Source organism: Lissotriton helveticus, chromosome 1_1 (genome assembly GCF_964261635.1).
Source record: "Lissotriton helveticus chromosome 1_1, aLisHel1.1, whole genome shotgun sequence".
Taxonomy (NCBI): Eukaryota; Metazoa; Chordata; class Amphibia; order Caudata; family Salamandridae; genus Lissotriton; species Lissotriton helveticus.
The window spans coordinates 596,530,638-596,546,635 of record NC_136057.1 but is presented as its reverse complement, the minus strand read 5'-3'; positions in this window follow the sequence as shown (position 1 = coordinate 596,546,635).

Below are 15,998 nucleotides of genomic sequence, written 5' to 3'. Positions count from 1 at the left end.
AAACCAATGGAATCAGATGCCAACTTTTCTCACACTTTGTTCATTTCAATTTCTTTTAACATTTGATTCAACTTTTCTTTAACTTCTTTGTTAGGGTGAGAATTCTTCACCCTTTTATAAATCTGATTATTCAGTTCTTCCAATTCAAGTTCATCCACACTTCGTTTCACACCTCTTTTATTCACAGTATACTTCCTTTGGTGTTTGCGACATTTGCAACAGACAAATATAAGGAATATGACAAAACCTACTACTGCAATTGGCATCAGTACCTTATACAACAAACCTTTACCTAAATTAGAAAACCAATGACCTACAGAGGAGAGACCATCAGTGAGTCTCTTCCAGGCACTATCAACCTCCAGTGGTTTGAGTTTGTTTTCCAAATTTGTAATGTTCCTCACATACCTTTTGATTTGCACACTTTTATCCGTTATGTAAGTGCAACAATGTTGCGCTTTCAACATCCGGCAGACTCCGCCCTCTTTCGCTAATAAGGTGTCAAGAGCAAGTCTGTTCTGTAAAACCATAGATCTGATCGCAACCATTTCGGTATTGACCATCAGAAATCCACTAGCAGTGTCAGTAGACAACCGATCCGTTATAGTTGACAATTTGCAAATTCTGTGTGTGTTCAGAACCACTCCCACTGCAGGTATCAATGCACTAAAAATACTACCCATTATTTCACCTACACTTTCTCTTTTACTACGCACTAAACTGTTAGTGTTTTCATTGCTTCCAGCAATGGTATATTTTCGGGAAGACAATGCCAAAATAGCAGCTTCCATACCAGTAATCCGGCAATTTGAAATAAGCCTTGTTTCCAGATATGTAATAAATCCCGGGAAACACAGGTTCTGACCCATTTTTGAAACCCCAACCTCCAATTACCTTGTAATTGTGTTCACATTGACTGGAACCAATGAAAATGTTATTATAATAACTAGTCTTTTCTCGATGAAGACAAAGCTTCCCTTTTCTCTAGAAACCCAGCAACAAAGCAGGACTAGCCCCACCATTTGAGGTGCTTCCCATGCTTTCAGCCCACTTAGGAATTCTCTGCTTTTTATCATTCGCCTTTCTTTGGAAACTTTCTCTTCTTTTCTCTGCCATGTTTAGAAACATTTTCTCTTGTTCATGTAAGGAACAGGTCAAGTTATCTCTATGTGCTTCACCTAAATCTATGGTACCTATAGTCAGGAAGTATTCTCCCATATAACGTGTCACGTCACTTTTTGTATGTACAGGGTTCAGATTTCCACGTATAGGAAGTTCAGAAAATATCACGTCAGAGTTAGAGTAATAGTACTGTAACGGTCCTCTTTTGTAAAATAAACTAGCTAAAATACTACAGGAAATTCCATATGTTAGTGGCAAGTGATAGTATGTCACTCCCTCAGCTACAGAAGTAGGTAGCTTCATGCACACATAACAGTCCTCTATTTCCATGGTCTCTACATAATGCACTAAAAGGTTAGCGAATACATTTGAATGAGTCTGGTTCTTTACTCCATGATAATGCAGTCCTTCCTCATCTGATGCTTCTAAGTCCGGTTTAGTTTGTCTAATGCTAAGTGCTTTCTCATGTCCTTCTACACTTTGTGATGTCGTTTCTCCTGCATTTTTCGTCACAGTCTCTGTGGTGTCAGTAATAGTACTTTTACTCATCATATAAGGAATAATAATTGTTAGTCCTATCCATAATATTAACACTAAGGCTACACTACATATACATACTTTACAGCATGTTTTACAGCAATTACGTCTAGGTCTTCCATTCACATTTGAATCAGACATTTCTGGTCAAAAGAAGCTTTTCTCAACCCCTCTTTGTAACTTTGCACAGGTAGCTTACACTGAGCAATTTCAGGTTGGTTCGTCTTCTTCGGCAGACTGATCAGCTGTCACTTCTTCGTCACTTTCGTCACTTATTTCAAGATCCTCAAATTCCTCCAACACCAGAAAAGTCCATTAAGGATCCTGGTATTTTTCGTTCTGTCTTTTTACTCGGGCACTTCTTCGCTTAGTGTTTTTTCCAGTTGGCTCTGTTTTACTTAGATCTTGTTTCCTTTGCTCAAGCTTTTCTTCTACTGTTTTCAGTCTCAGTCTCAGTCTCTTAATGTACCTGGGTTCTGTATTTTTCTTTTTCTTGAGTCTTTTAACTGGCACTGTGGTTGGGCTTTCGTCTAATGCTCCTTTATTTTCGTTCAATTGTGGCACTTCTGCTTCTACTTCTTCCCTTCCTGTCTGACTAGTCCCAGGTCTTATCTCTGTTTCTTCTGCCTGGTCACTAAGCTGGCCTTGTTCAGGTGTAGACTTGTTTTGATTTTTGGGCGTTTCAATTTCTGTATCCTGAACACATTCGTCTATTTCTATCTGATCCTGTTCAAGCACTTCGAACCTTTGATTTTCTTCCGCTTGAACTTTCGCCCTTATCTCTGTCTGTCCCTTTTCAATTTCATGTGTTCTTGGAGGTGTGTCGATCACCTGTTCTGTCCTTATCTGATCTTCTTCTTCTTCAGATTTTACATGGATTTCAATAATCTGATTGTCTTCTTCTATTCCTGTCTCATCCTCACTATTCCACTCTCTGCGTAGGTCTGACTTCTTGTTCTGATTGGGTCATCAGTCAGGTCGATTATGGGTATCCACTCATCTTGACTGGTGCTCGGTTGCTCATCATCAGCTACTTCAGGACCAACATCTGGAGACCCCTCAGCTGGACAACCTTCAGCGTCAGTTTTTTTGTCTTCGATCACCTTCTTGGTGTGGCTGGCATGGATCCACTTCGGGACACCGGCACACTTCACCGCTGTTGTGGTCACCAGAATCACTTGTCTCGGTTTTCCCCACTTCGGTGCAAGGCAATTCGAACGGGTGTGCTTCTTGAGTACCACCCAATCGCCTGGAATCAATTTATGGACTGGAGTTGCTGGACTGGCGACGGCGTCTTCCCCAATCTGGCGAGAGATAGAACGCACTTGGTCACCCAGTTGCTTGCAGTACTCAAGTACCAAATCATCAGAAATGCTTATCAGTTTGTGTCCTGGTACCCATGCTTGTCTCATCACTCTTCCCATCAGGATCTCATGGGGACTCAGGCCTGTATTTCGGTCTGGAATACTTCGGATTCCCATCAGAACAAGAGGTAAAGCCTCTATCCAATTCATGTTAGTAGACTCACACATTTTTCCTAGTCTCGACTTGATAGTGCCATTCACTTGTTCCACCACTCCAGAAGCCTCTGGACGATATGCACAGTGCAGCTTTTGTGTAATCTTGAAAGCTTTACAGAGCTGATCAATTACTTCATTCTGGAAATGCCCACCTCTATCTGATTCAATTGTGACCGGAACCCCGTACCTAGGTATTAGTTCTCGTAGTAATAACTTGGCTACAGTGATGGCATCATTCTTTTTGGCCGGGTAAGCTTCTACCCATTTTGAAAATAGGCAGACAATACCAAGGACATATCTCATTCCTTTACAAAGGGGCAACTGAATGAAGTCAATCTGCAATCTTACAAAAGGACCTCCTGACTTTCCAATTTTTCCCATTTCAACTACTGTTTTCTTCCCAGCGTTGAACTGCTGACATGTCAAGCACCTCTGGCAGAGCGACTCCGCTACCTTCCTGAACTTTGAGCTGTACCATGTCTGTTGGAAAACATGAACCATGGCGTCCCTACCAATGTGTGCATCTCCGTGTATGAGTCTGGCCATAGAAGCAAGCAAGCGATTAGGCAACACAGGCATACCATCAGGGCCAACAATGACACCATCCTCGCTTCTTTGGTAACAACCAAGCTTTCTCCATTTTCCCTTTTCCTTTGGTGTCGCAGCATGCTGCCAATCTTTCAATTCATCCCATGTAGGCACATCCTCAAACACCATAAGTTGGCAGCTATTTCCGTATCCCCCCAATTTGATATTGACAGACATTCGATGTCTGGCACAATGTTGTGCTACTTGGTCAGCATAATTATTTCCTACTGTCACATGGTCATTTCCAGATTTGTGAGCAGCACACTTGACCACTGCCAATTCTTTTGGTAACTGGATTGCATCCAGCAATTCTTGTACAACTTTCCCATTTCTGATAGGAGTACCTGAAGATGTCAGAAACTCCCTTTGCAGCCACAATCGGCCGAAGTCATGGACAACTCCATAACCGTACTGACTGTCAGTATATACGGTTACTCTTTTATTTTTCCCAATTTTACAGGCTCTTGCCAATGCAACCAATTCGGCTACTTGTGCAGACTTTACTCCAAATAGACAAGATGCTTCTATAGTGCGTGATACCGTGACTACAGCATAAGCAGCACTTAGGCCTGCAGTTTCATGTCTCAGACATGAGCCATCCACAAACAACTCATAATCTTCTACAGGCAGGGGCATTTCCTTGATATCTGGGCATGGTTTAGTACTGAACTCAGTCAGGTCAATGCAGTCATGCTCGACCTCTCCCTTTGCTTCTGTAATCAGTGAGTCTGGTAATAGGGTAGCTGGATTTAATATGTTACACCTAGTAATGACCACATTCGAGGCACCTACAAGAATTCTCTCATATTTAGTCAGCCGACTAGGGGTGAGATACTGGGTTTTAGTTCTGGTCAGTAGGATTACAACTGCATGTGGAACATACACAGTTACATGATGTCCCATAACAATGGACTCACTCTGTTCTAGACTCATGCAAGTTACGACTACTGCTTTCAGACATCCAAGTAATCCAGCAGCTACTGGATCCAAGGTAGCAGAAAAATATGCTACTGGACGTCTAGTCAGACCATGCTCTTGGGTTAGGACTGACAGTGCACAATTATCTCGTGTATCACAAAACAGTGCAAACTCCTTTGAATAATCCAGCATTCCCAATGCAGGTGCTGTACACAGAAATTCTCGTAATTTTGTAAAGGCTGTGAAGCTTTCCTCATCCCATTCCACTGGGTCTTTTGCTCCTTTCTTTGTCATTTTTATCAATGGTTTTGCTAGGACTGCAAATCCCACAATCCATTGCCTGCAATAACCTACGACTCCAAGGAACATTCTGACTTCTTTCTGGGTTTTGGGTAACTGCATGTTTTGAATGATCCTAATTCTTTCTGAAGTAACTTTCCTGATACCTTTCTCTATCTGGTGCCCCAGATATTTTACTGATTTGGTACAGAACTGTAGTTTGTCTGGTGATACTTTATGTCCTCCTTCACCTAGATGGTTCAGTAAGGCAATGGTGTCAACAACACAGTCTTTCTGACTTTTAGACGCCACCAAGAGGTCGTCTATATATTGCACCAAAACTGAGTTTCCAGGTAAGACTAAAGATTCAAGGCACTTTTTCAGAATCTGATTAAATATTGAGGGGCTTTCTGTGTACCCCTGGGGGACGCGATTCCAATTGAACACGTGACTGTCGAATGCAAATGAGAAAAGAAATTTGCTGTCTGGATGCAAGGGAATCGAAAAGAATGCGTGACATAGGTCAATCACGGTGAACCACTCAGCATCCCAGGGAATCCGCCAACTGATGACGAAATTCACCTTTCGCAGTTCTCTGGGTGTAGGATGGAACTGTAACTCTCAGCAGGCAGCAACCTGCCGGGATCGGGCGGCCAAGTGGTTGAGCGAATGGCAGTGTGTTGTCGTACCATCTCACATGTTTCTTCCATGCCCAACGAAATAAACACACTCCTTGCGTCCCCAACTGCACAACCAGCAATTGCAGGCATCCAATTGACGGGGGTAAGTCTGCAATGCGTCTCTCCCAGCGCGGAGTTCAATGTCTCCGACACCGCTTCAATTATTCCTGCTCGCACTGGTGAGCCTGGTCCGTTTCAAAAACTTGAAAGATAAAGTTTTTTTCCCGCCGTGGCGAAAAAAAAGGGGAGCCAGTGTTGACCAGGCCTACTTGATTTGCAAGGGCCTCTGTTACACGCCGCTGGCTGGTAATGTGACACATTTCGAACAAACCCTCCAAAAGGAAAGACAGAAGCCACACGAGGGGAACAGCTTAGAGGTTCTTTATTTCAGGATTGGCAGATAACGGGCGTATGCATTTCGGCTAAGTAGCCTCCTCAGCGCCCAGTGTAGATCAGAAGGAGAGTCGTTTGCCACAAAAATAGTTCACCTGCACCAACTGAAATAGTTAGAGTTCGCTCTGCCCACTGATGACGAAATTCACCTTTCGCAGTTCTCTGGGTGTAGGATGGAACTGGAACTTCCAGCAGGCAGCAACCTGCCGGGATCGGGCAGCCAAGTGGTTGCGCGAATGGCAGTATGTTGTCGAACCATCTCACATGTTTCTTCTATGCCCAACGAAATAAACACACACCTTGCGTCCCCAACTGCACAACCAGCGATTGCAGGCATCCAATTCACGGGGGTAAGTCCGCAATGCGTCTCTCCCAGCGCAGAGTTCAACGACTCCGACACCGCTTCAATACTTCCTGCTCGCACTGACGAGCCTGATCCGTTTCAAAAACTTGAAAGATAAAGATTTTTTCCCGCCGAGGCGAAAAAAAAGGGGAGCCAGTGATAGAGCACGCAGGTCACTCAACCAACAGATTTACCATACACGTATCGGGCCCATATATTTTAATTCACCATTTTATTAATCGGGTGACCATACACTCTACTACCAGTAACCCAGTTCCCTCCTATATATTTTTATTGTACCCGACTTACCAATCCACCCTCGCGGGTACCTAATGACCACGATGAATCAGGGAGCTAGCTGTGAAGAAAAGGCAAACAACACAAATTCCAACTTTATATCCTTCATAAAGACCACAGACTCCGGGGAAGTTTTGAAGATTTTATCTAGATTTCAGAATCAGTTTCAGAAAGCATTAGATTCATGACAAGTAAACAATCAATAACCAAGATAACGAAGAGTACATATCCATAAAGGAAATATATCAAACTGATCATTTATGAGTCTATAGTAAGGTGAGAATGAGGCAACAGCTAGGCAAATAATTTCAGATTAAAGGACGGGGAAGAATAAAGAGCATACTAGAAACGTCACAGTAAAATGTTTCCCCATGAAGAGGAACTACAGGTAAGGTGGAAATAGACCGTACTAATAAACTGGTGCAATAACATTGAATAAACTAAAAGATGGGTAAAACAAAGAACATCAGTATATCATGACCTGAAAAGGAAATGTACTCAAAGGATGGGTAGAAAATGGAACATGCTAGAATATCGACAATAACGTATGAGCTTTTCATTCAGTGAGTTTGCAAAAAAAAGCATGGAAAATCAATATATGCAAAGATATGTCTTTATTGAAGCAAAAGACAGAAAAATAGAAAGGTGCAGTATAGAGTTTCAGCACTATATTTACCTAGAATGGTGTGAAGATCAACCCTGGCCACAGGTCAGTTAAGAACAGGAGGGACCCCAAAGGAAACCTGTCATCAGCAGGACAGCAGGTGCAGAATGGACACCCCAGGACAGGACAGGAAACCCAGATTAGGATCAGGACAGGACCACCAGGATAAGACCAGCACCCGCAGTTTGGAAGAAACGCCTGCGCTCCACCCTCTCTGCAGCTATCAGCCAGAACCCCGATTGGGTTATCGATTTCCCCAGCAAAGTGCTCCGCCAGCACTTAAGGTTTAAAACCTCTAGAGTCTATGGAAAGTTCGGACAGAGTGCTCCGCAGCCCTCTGTATCAAGTCACCTATTGAGTGCGTTGGGTCAGTGACAGGTCAGCTATTCGGACAAGTCGGACAATTTCTCTAGCTAACCCTAGGCTAGTTATACTGTTTTTGGGTCAGTGTACCACCCCCCAAATGTTGCAAGTGTCAGAATCCCCAATTTCAACACACCAATCACATTTCAATTCTACAAGCCTAAATTAACATTTCTGGGACCGCCTATCAATTTTGGGGTTCCCATGACATGCTCTACGGAATACCATGAAATAATATATATTTGTTTCAATTGCAGAACATTTCAGCTTCTTCTGCTAGGTGAGGGTGCATCTTCCCAGGCACGTTTTGGCTGAGACCTCAGGTTGGCAATCATTCAATGTCACCGGCAGAAGACTGTCATGCGCAGTACGGTAACTCAATATGGATTCACGAGTGTCTCGCAGACCCTCAAGAACGGGGTACATGAAAAGTAAGCGAAAACAAATTAAAACACAGACATAAATGAATACACTGTATACCATGAATAGCTACTCTATACCCCTTACTTTATAATATCTATAGCGTTAGGGTAAATGCGGAACAAACAACTTTGCAAAAGCAGCTTTGCAAGCACAGAGCATATGAGGAGACAAAGCGGCCATTTTAGCTGTATTGCGCATGAGCAAACATTTCCCACCAGAACTGCGAGTACGTCACGTCACGTGAGTGTGACTAACGCATGCGCAGAAGAAACCCCGCCAAGCAGCGGCCATTTTCAGTGGCAAGCGTATTAATGTTAGTAAACACATAGGCAAGCTTCACTGGGACACCCAAAATGTCAGAATAACAGGGAAATTAGTAAGACAAACAGGTTGGATTACTTTGTTACATATTACTCGAGGTTCATGAATTCAAGCAAGTCACGTAATATGCGAATCCTTGCTCCATCAATCCCCTCTTTGATGATATTTACTATCATCACAAAACCAATGGAATCAGATGCCAACTTTTCTCACACTTTGTTCATTTCAATTTCTTCTAACATTTGATTCAACTTTTCTTTAACTTCTTTGTTAGGGTGAGAATTCTTCACCCTTTTATAAATCTGATTATTCAGTTCTTCCAATTCAAGTTCATCCACACTTCGTTTCACACCTCTTTTATTCACAGTATACTTCCTTTGGTGTTTGCGACATTTGCAACAGACAAATATAAGGAATATGACAAAACCTACTACTGCAATTGGCATCAGTACCTTATACAACAAACCTTTACCTAAATTAGAAAACCAATGACCTACAGAGGAGAGACCATCAGTGAGTCTCTTCCAGGCACTATCAACCTCCAGTGATTTGAGTTCGTTTTCCAAATTTGTAATGTTCCTCACATACCTTTTGATTTGCACACTTTTATCCGGTATGTAAGTGCAACAATGTTGCGCTTTCAACATCCGGCAGACTCCGCCCTCTTTCGCTAATAAGGTGTCAAGAGCAAGTCTGTTCTGTAAAACCATAGATCTGATCGCAACCATTTCGGTATTGACCATCAGAAATCCACTAGCAGTGTCAGTAGACAACCGACCCATTATAGTTGACAATTTGCAAATTCTGTGTGTGTTCAGAACCACTCCCACTGCAGGTATCAATGCACTAAAAATACTACCCATTATTTCACCTACACTTTCTCTTTTACTACGCACTAAACTGTTAGTGTTTTCATTGCTTCCAGCAATGGTATATTTTCGGGAAGACAATGCCAAAATAGCAGCTTCCATACCAGTAATCCGGCAATTTGAAATAAGCCTTGTTTCCACATATGTAATAAATCCCGGGAAACACAGGTTCTGACCCATTTTTGAAACCCCAACCTCCAATTACCTTGTAATTGTGTTCACATTGACTGGAACCAATGAAAATGTTATTATAATAACTAGTCTTTTCTCGATGAAGACAAAGCTTCCCTTTTCTCTCGAAACCCAGCAACAAAGCAGGACTAGCCCCACCATTTGAGGTGCTTCCCATGCTTTCAGCCCACTTAGGAATTCTCTGCTTTTTATCATTCGCCTTTCTTTGGAAACTTTCTCTTCTTTTCTCTGCCATGTTTAGAAACATTTTCTCTTGTTCATGTAAGGAACAGGTCAAGTTATCTCTATGTGCTTCACCTAAATCTATGGTACCTATAGTCAGGAAGTATTCTCCCATATAACGTGTCACGTCACTTTTTGTATGTACAGGGTTCAGATTTCCATGTATAGGAAGTTCAGAAAATATCACGTCAGAGTTAGAGTAATAGTACTGTAACGGTCCTCTTTTGTAAAATAAACTAGCTAAAATACTACAGGAAATTCCATATGTTAGTGGCAAGTGATAGTATGTCACTCCCTCAGCTACAGAAGTAGGTAGCTTCATGCACACATAACAGTCCTCTATTTCCATGGTCTCTACATAATGCACTAAAAGGTTAGCGAATTCATTTGAATGAGTCTGGTTCTTTACTCCATGATAATGCAGTCCTTCCTCATCTGATGCTTCTAAGTCCGGTTTAGTTTGTCTAATGCTAAGTGCTTTCTCATGTCCTTCTACACTTTGTGATGTCGTTTCTCCTGCATTTTTCGTCACAGTCTCTGTGGTGTCAGTAATAGTACTTTTACTCATCATATAAGGAATAATAATTGTTAGTCCTATCCATAATATTAACACTAAGGCTACACTACATATACATACTTTACAGCATGTTTTACAGCAATTACGTCTAGGTCTTCCATTCACATTTGAATCAGACATTTCTGGTCAAAAGAAGCTTTTCTCAACCCCTCTTTGTAACTTTGCACAGGTAGCTTACACTGAGCAATTTCAGGTTGGTTCGTCTTCTTCGGCAGACTGATCAGCTGTCACTTCTTCGTCACTTTCGTCACTTATTTCAAGATCCTCAAATTCCTCCAACACCAGAAAAGTCCATTAAGGATCCTGGTATTTTTCGTTCTGTCTTTTTACTCGGGCACTTCTTCGCTTAGTGTTTTTTCCAGTTGGCTCTGTTTTACTTAGATCTTGTTTCCTTTGCTCAAGCTTTTCTTCTACTGTTTTCAGTCTCAGTCTCAGTCTCTTAATGTACCTGGGTTCTGTATTTTTCTTTTTCTTGAGTCTTTTAACTGGCACTGTGGTTGGGCTTTCGTCTAATGCTCTTTTATTTTCGTTCAATTGTGGCACTTCTGCTTCTACTTCTTCCCTTCCTGTCTGACTAGTCCCAGGTCTTATCTCTGTTTCTTCTGCCTGGTCACTAAGCTGGCCTTGTTCAGGTGTAGACTTGTTTTGATTTTTGGGCGTTTCAATTTCTGTATCCTGAACACATTCGTCTATTTCTATCTGATCCTGTTCAAGCACTTCGAACCTTTGATTTTCTTCCGCTTGAACTTTAGCCCTTATCTCTGTCTGTCCCTTTTCAATTTCAGGTGTTCTTGGAGGTGTGTCGATCACCTGTTCTGTCCTTATCTGATCTTCTTCTTCTTCAGATTTTACATGGATTTCAATAATCTGATTGTCTTCTTCTATTCCTGTCTCATCCTCACTATTCCACTCTCTGTCTGCGTAGGTCTGACTTCTTGTTCTGATTGGGTCATCAGTCAGGTCGATTATGGGTATCCACTCATCTTGACTGGTGCTCGGTTGCTCATCATCAGCTACTTCAGGACCAACATCTGGAGACCCCTCAGCTGGACAACCTTCAGCGTCAGTTTTTTTGTCTTCGATCACCTTCTTGGTGTGGCTGGCATGGATCCACTTCGGGACACCGGCACACTTCACCGCTGTTGTGGTCACCAGAATCACTTGTCTCGGTTTTCCCCACTTCGGTGCAAGGCAATTCGAACGGGTGTGCTTCTTGAGTACCACCCAATCGCCTGGAATCAATTTATGGACTGGAGTTGCTGGACTGGCGACGGCGTCTTCCCCAATCTGGCGAGAGATAGAACGCACTTGGTCACCCAGTTGCTTGCAGTACTCAAGTACCAAATCATCAGAAATGCTTATCAGTTTGTGTCCTGGTACCCATGCTTGTCTCATCACTCTTCCCATCAGGATCTCATGGGGACTCAGGCCTGTATTTCGGTCTGGAATACTTCGGATTCCCATCAGAACAAGAGGTAAAGCCTCTATCCAATTCATGTTAGTAGACTCACACATTTTTCCTAGTCTCGACTTGATAGTGCCATTCACTTGTTCCACCACTCCAGAAGCCTCTGGACGATATGCACAGTGCAGCTTTTGTGTAATCTTGAAAGCTTTACAGAGCTGATCAATTACTTCATTCTGAAATGCCCACCTCTATCTGATTCAATTGTGACCGGAACCCCGTACCTAGGTATTAGTTCTCGTAGTAATAACTTGCCTACAGTGATGGCATCATTCTTTTTGGCCGGGTAAGCTTCTACCCATTTTGAAAATAGGCAGACAATAACAAGGACATATCTCATTCCTTTACAAAGGGGCAACTGAATGAAGTCAATCTGCAATCTTACAAAAGGACCTCCTGACTTTCCAATTTTTCCCATTTCAACTACTGTTTTCTTCCCAGCGTTGAACTGCTGACATGTCAAGCACCTCTGGCAGAGCGACTCCGCTACCTTCCTGAACTTTGAGCTGTACCATGTCTGTTGGAAAACATGAACCATGGCGTCCCTACCAATGTGTGCATCTCCGTGTATGAGTCTGGCCATAGAAGCAAGCAAGCGATTAGGCAACACAGGCATACCATCAGGGCCAACAATGACACCATCCTCGCTTCTTTGGTAACAACCAAGCTTTCTCCATTTTCCCTTTTCCTTTGGTGTCGCAGCATGCTGCCAATCTTTCAATTCATCCCATGTAGGCATATCCTCAAACACCCTAAGTTGGCAGCTATTTCCGTATCCCCCCAATTTGATATTGACAGACATTCGATGTCTGGCACAATGTTGTGCTACTTGGTCAGCATAATTATTTCCTACTGTCACATGGTCATTTCCAGATTTGTGAGCAGCACACTTGACCACTGCCAATTCTTTTGGTAACTGGATTGCATCCAGCAATTCTTGTACAACTTTCCCATTTCTGATAGGAGTACCTGAAGATGTCAGAAACTCCCTTTGCAGCCACAATTGGCCGAAGTCATGGACAACTCCATAACCGTACTGACTGTCAGTATATACGGTTACTCTTTTATTTTTCCCAATTTTACAGGCTCTTGCCAATGCAACCAATTCGGCTACTTGTGCAGACTTTACTCCAAATAGACAAGATGCTTCTATAGTGCGTGATACCGTGACTACAGCATAAGCAGCACTTAGGCCTGCAGTTTCATGTCTCAGACATGAGCCATCCACAAACAACTCATAATCTTCTACAGGCAGGGGCATTTCCTTGATATCTGGGCATGGTTTAGTACTGAACTCAGTCAGGTCAATTCAGTCATGCTCGACCTCTCCCTTTGCTTCTGTAATCAGTGAGTCTGGTAATAGGGTAGCTGGATTTAATATGTTACACCTAGTAATGACCACATTCGAGGCACCTACAAGAATTCTCTCATATTTAGTCAGCCGACTAGGGGTGAGATACTGGGTTTTAGTTCTGGTCAGTAGGATTACAACTGCATGTGGAACATACACAGTTACATGATGTCCCATAACAATGGACTCACTCTGTTCTAGACTCATGCAAGTTACGACTACTGCTTTCAGACATCCAGGTAATCCAGCAGCTACTGGATCCAAGGTAGCAGAAAAATATGCTACTGGACGTCTAGTCAGACCATGCTCTTGGGTAGGACTGACAGTGCACAATTATCTCGTGTATCACAAAACAGTGCAAACTCCTTTGAATAATCCAGCATTCCCAATGCAGGTGCTGTACACAGAAATTCTCGTAATTTTGTAAAGGCTGTGAAGCTTTCCTCATCCCATTCCACTGGGTCTTTTGCTCCTTTCTTTGTCATTTTTATCAATGGTTTTGCTAGGACTGCAAATCCCACAATCCATTGCCTGCAATAACCTACGACTCCAAGGAACATTCTGACTTCTTTCTGGGTATTGGGTAACTGCATGTTTTGAATTATCCTAATTCTTTCTGAAGTAACTTTCCTGATACCTTTCTCTATCTGGTGCCCCAGATATTTTACTGATTTGGTACAGAACTGTAGTTTGTCTGGTGATACTTTATGTCCTCCTTCACCTAGATGGTTCAGTAAGGCAATGGTGTCAACAACACAGTCTTTCTGACTTTTAGACGCCACCAAGAGGTCGTCTATATATTGCACCAAAACTGAGTTTCCAGGTAAGACTAAAGATTCAAGGCACTTTTTCAGAATCTGATTAAATATTGAGGGGCTTTCTGTGTACCCCTGGGGGACGCGATTCCAATTGAACACGTGACTGTCGAATGCAAATGAGAAAAGAAATTTGCTGTCTGGATGCAAGGGAATCGAAAAGAATGCGTGACATAGGTCAATCACGGTGAACCACTCAGCATCCCAGGGAATCTGATACAGAATCACTGCTGGGTTCGGAACAATAGGGCAGCAGGGAACCACAATTTTGTTTACCTTTCTCAGGTCCTGTACTGCCCGGTACTTGCCACTAAGTTTCTTGATTCCAATCATGGGGCAGTTACATGGACTACTCAACAGTTCTTGTATGATGTTGGCTTCTAGCAATCTTTTTATTTCAATGGCAACTCCTGCTCTTATTTCCGCACTCATTTTGTAAGGCTTGGTATTGGGGTAAACTGCATTTTCTTTCATGGCTATTTTTATTGGGTCAACATTTGCCATCAAGCCTACATCCTTTCCAGTAAAGTCCCATACTTCTGGTTTTACTGTCTGTTGGAGTTCTTCAGGTAAGTCCTGTATAGTCAGTGGTTTAATTTCTGAGTCAGGTCTGATTAACATTAATTTGTATATTCCATCTTCGTCTGGGGTTTGTATTTTGACGCCCTTTGGTGTGCAAAAGATGGTACAATTCATTCATATTTGCACAACAAATCACGGCCTAATAAGTTTACAGGACTGGTGTCACAAACTACAAATCTATGCATTTCTTTGAAATTCCCTATTGTAATCTCCATGGGCTCAGTGACTGGGGTACTAATCAATTGATTAGACACACCCACTACTTGGATTGCTTCTCCCGAGAGGGGTAGGTTTGGAACGTCTGCTGTTCTCACAGTAAAACGGGTAGCACCAGTGTCCAACAGAAAGGTGACATCATTGCCTTCAACCTTTCCTTCAATGTATGGCCCTGACTGGTCTACCGGCAAGGAGGCGCCAAGTACGCACTCCTCGTCCTCCCCCCTCAGGCCCCGTCAGTATTGGTCATCACAGAGGAAAGTATCATTCAATAAAAATTGCGAAGTTGCTGCATTTCTATCCTCCTTTCCTCCCCAGATTTCTATGTCTTCACCTTGCGGTGTCTTTCCCTTATAATTCGGTTTAGGTGCACGAGGCAACTGACTTGCCTTTACCTGTTGCTGGGTCTTTCTTGGTTTTTCATTCTGCGTCTGTGGATTTAAATCAGGGGTTTGGGGGTTATTATCTTGTGCATATGGACACTCGTCTCTCCAGTGCCCTATTTCTCCGCACTGGTGACAGGGGAACTTCTTTTTGGCTTCTTCCCGACTCATTTTCACTCTAGGCTTCCCTCCACCCCCAGAACCTTGATTTTGGAAATTCTTATTCATTTTACCCAATTGCTTTTCCTGTTGTTCCGCTAGTTTTACTTGTGCCCACATGACCTTTTCTTTCAGAGCCTTTCGCTTATCAGCCATCTCGTCTTCACAGTACTTTGCGTACCGTAAGACCTCATCCATCTTCTTTGACTGCCAACAGATTTTATTGTCTTTGATCCACTGGCAAATTTCAGGTCTTAAACCGTTTACAAACCTGTAAATGAAGTGGGTCATATCCTTCATCTCGATGTTATCTATACCACTGTATGTTTTAAACACCTGTAACAGTCTTTCATAAAAGGAATGCACAGTCTCATCTCTTTCCTGTGTAGTTCTATCTATTCGGGTCCAATCAGTTTCCTTTGCAGGCACCTTTCCTTTCAAGTGTAACATCACTTACTGGTATTTTTTCATTACCTCATCGGAAGGTGCTCCTGAAATAGGATCCCTCGGGTATTCCTCACTAGGCCAACAAATTGCAATTTTACAATCTGTCCACAAATCTACTGGAACAACTATATCGAAAAACCCATCCAGATCTTCCCAGAAGCATTTTTGTACTTTCACGAACCTCTCAACCTGTCGGTACCAATCTACAGGCTTCTCTCGCAACTTAGGAAAGTCATTAGTAAAGGACACAATATCCTGTCTGGACCATGGAA